The sequence below is a fragment of the Anarrhichthys ocellatus genome, unplaced genomic scaffold (assembly GCF_004355925.1).
Source record: "Anarrhichthys ocellatus isolate YVR2014 unplaced genomic scaffold, GSC_Weel_1.0 scaffold5156, whole genome shotgun sequence".
NCBI lineage: Eukaryota > Metazoa > Chordata > Actinopteri > Perciformes > Anarhichadidae > Anarrhichthys > Anarrhichthys ocellatus.
In genome coordinates, this window is record NW_022285130.1 from 1 (window position 1) to 3,704 (window position 3,704).

The window sequence follows — 3,704 nt, forward strand, 5'->3', positions numbered from 1 at the left end:
TATATATATATGTATATATATATGTATATATATATATATGTATATATATATGTATATATGTATATCGTGTCTGCCCCATGGTCAGGAGGAGGTCTGAGGATCTCCAGGGATTCACATCTCCTTTTTCCCCCCAAAGTCTCTGAAAAGTCTCACATTACATATCGATCAGCTCAATGATTGGCGTTGACCTGTTGTTCTGATCTTAACACCTCAAGCAGCCACTTTCACACAACCCCCGCTCCAGCACATTCCTCAAAACCCCCCTCTTTCACTCAATGCATGAAATGACAACACTCCTTGGTTCAAAACTTCCTTCAAATAAATATACTGTGACACATAATATCCATAATTAGGAGCGCTTTAAAACTTAAATTCCTCACAATTCCCCCCCTTACTCACTTTTCAAAGTGAGTATATTAAACAGTTGTATCTATCAATGCATCATCTACTCATAACTGGTTGTCCTGTATATTTGTCTCACTAAGTGTCAATTAAAGTTGACGCGTGTTTCTGGTCCTATGTACATAGCTCACACCGACACCGCTCGTAGGTGAAAGCAATATGTGATTTATTGATCCAATTTCTCTCGTACAAGTTAGTGAAACAACTTCCTGTCTTCCTAAAGGTACGCCAATTACCTCGACAAAGTTTAAGGATCCACAGGTTATCCACGAATTGTTCCACAACATAATCCACATAGCACGTTCCATATAACACGGTCGGAAAACTGTGCGGCTCCATTCTGCTCTAGATATTACTAACAACCGTAACTAACTGTCGCAAAGTGTCCTTAAAGTGATGGAAGTCTGTCACTTACGTGTATTTCATACCATAACAAATGATAACAACATCCTTGTAACATTCAAAGTAGAAACAGATGTGATTAAAGTTAAACATGTAAATATTTAAATGCAAATTGAATTTGGCTCTTACAGGACCTTCGCCCCGCTCAGAAGCCATCTTGCAAATTTGTCAGTTTTTCGCTTTTTCAAGTAAATTCATGACTTAAATCTTGGACATTCTTCATTTCGTTAGTTTGTTTTTCCCTACATTGTCCTAACACGCTGTTGTACATCTCTGTCGAACACATTTTGTTGTCTCCCTCAGTACCGTAGTGTGCTGTCCAGCCTGTGTGTGGTTCTATCATTACATCATGGTCATCGTAACGGGAGGCGTGGCAGTCCTCGCAGCTTTGGCACTCTGCTCCATCCTCATCTGGCCAATCAGGATCAGACCACGTGAGTCTCTCTGCTGATGTATTGGAGCTGTAGCTGTTCCTAATGGCTTAGTTCTGGTTCACATCTTAGCTTTCCTGTGTGTGTGTGTGTGTGTGTGTGTGTGTGTGTGTTTGTGTGTCTAGGTGGTCTGCCACTCATCTCTGAGGATGAATCCACAGTCAACTAACACCACCCTCCCCCAAATTTCCCTACAACTGACACCTCATCAGCACAACAGGGAAACAACTCTGGAGCGTTCAGCTGGAAGAACTCTCCCTTTAGTTTCTCTATAAGATTCTTCTTCTTTGGTTTTAGAGGTACCAGGGTAACTCCTGACTGACTGCTGGACTGGTGCACTTTGACCCTGATATTACAGGAGTAAACGGGGAATCCACAGGAGCTGAGAAGAGACATTGTAGTTCTAGCCATTTTCAACATAGGTCCTGTTTTCCCAAAAAATGTTTCATCTCAGTCTGGTAATTAAAATAAATCTCCAAAAAGCTGAACTGGGATAACTTGTGCTTGTGCCTCATTGTGTTGGATCAGTTAGACTCGTATTCGGGAGGCTTCTCACTCATGGATCAAATTATTATGATGTGATATTATTTCTATTTTTATTTGTTTTCTTGGTACATTGTTTTACTTAGTTACAGACCAAATGGAATATGGTTTTAAAGATTATTTTTATAATCAAATATAAAATCACTTTAAAAGGGATAAACCCTAAAATATGTGTATTCATACAATATAATGTGAGGGAATTCTACTGGTAAATGATCCGAACTGGCACTGGTGTTGAAGTCTTGTTCGACCGATGGTGCCAAAGCGCTCTGTGACCTGCGTGATAATCAGTCATCTCAGTGATAACTTTGTTTTTATTTCCTTTTTATGTCTTTGTTGCTGCGGTGACTTCTCTGATTCTCTGGTGTTTTGTGAAGAGATGCTCATTAAACAGATTTCATGAGGTGCAGCTGGAAATGTGTCCATGTTTGACTTGAATTCCTAATTGTTAGTCGTTTACTTAGCTTTAGAGGAAAGTGAAGCACATAATAACCACATGGTTGTATCGTGAGAAAGAAAAAAATTAACTAGAATTACGCCTGGTGTGCCTCAGACAATGGCGGGCCGTGCATTTTAGTAAGTGCGAAGCAGAAGGGTAGGCCTTCTTGAAGAGGTGAGTTTTCAGCCTGCGCCGAAAGATGGGCAGCGACTCTGCCGTCCTGACGTCAGTGGGGAGTTCATTCCACCACTGTGGGGCCAGGACAGAAAACAGCCGCGACCTCTGAGCGACGGGGCAACCAGTCGCCCCGAGGTAGCACAGCGAAGTGGTCGGGCCGGGGTGTAGGGCTTGACCATGACCTGGAGATAGGAAGGAGCTGTTCCTTTCACTGCCCTGTAGGCTAGCACCAGAGTCTTAAACTGGATGCGGGCTCTTACAGGTAGCAAGTGTAGAGAACGGAGAAGGCAAGTTGTGTGGGAGAACTTGGGGCGATTGAACACCAGGCGAGCTGCAGCTTTCTGGACAAGCTCCAGAGGTCTGATGGTCGACACCGGGGCTCCGGCAAGTAGTGAGTTGCAGTAGTCCAGGCGGGAGATGACAAGAGCCTGGATTAGCACCTGCGCCGTCTCATCAGTGAGGAAGGGGCGAATCCTCCTGATTTTGTAGAGCAGGAATCTGCAGGAGCGTGTAACCGATGCAATGTTTGCTGAGAATGACAGTTGGTCATCCAGGGTCACACCCAGGTTTCTCGCAGTCCGAGTTGGCGTCACCACGGTATCATCAATGGTGATGGACAGGTCTCGGTGCGGGCAACCCCTCCCCGGGAGGAACAGTAGCTCGGTTTTGTCCAGGTTGAGCTTGAGGTGGTGTGTCGTCATCCACTTCGAAATGTCGAAGCGTGCCTCCACTTGAGTGTCCCCGGGGGGAAATGAAAGACCAGCTGGGTGTCATCGGCATAACAATGGTAGGAGAAGTCATGCGAGCGAATAACAGAACCCAGAGATGTTGTGTAGAGCGAGAAGAGAAGGGGGCCCAGGACTGAGCCTTGTGGAACCCCCGTAGTCAGCATGCGTGGTTCTGACACAGAGCCCCTCCATGACACCTGGTAGGATCGACCTGTCAGGTAGGATGCAAACAGGGAGAGTGCAGAGCCTGACCACTTGTAGAGAGCTTCAGAAAGACCTGGAATGAGCAGGTACAATAGTTTCAAAGAAAACAATAAGTAATGCACTCAACCGCTGTGGCCTGTGGCTCACCACGCAAGACTCCACTGCTGAAGAAAAAGCATGTTGAAGCTCGTTTAAAGTTTTCTGCACATTTAGACAAGCCTGTGAAATACTGGGGGAATATAGTCTGGTCAGATGAGACCAAGATTGAACTCTTTGGATGCCATAATACACACCATGTTTGGAGGTCAAATGGCACTGCACATCACCCCACAAACACCATACCAACAGTGAAGTTTGGAGGTGGGAGCATCATGGTGT

The 3,704-nt window shown here is 44.9% G+C and overlaps 1 long non-coding RNA gene across 1 annotated transcript; it reads left to right on the forward strand.

Moving 5' to 3' along the window:
• The first annotated feature begins 76 nt into the window (after positions 1-76).
• On the forward strand, positions 77-2,195 carry LOC116379771 (uncharacterized). The gene is made up of 2 exons (XR_004212471.1): positions 77-1,238; positions 1,361-2,195. It is a non-coding gene; the product is annotated as an uncharacterized LOC116379771 (long non-coding RNA).
• Positions 2,196-3,704: the final 1,509 nt, after the last annotated feature.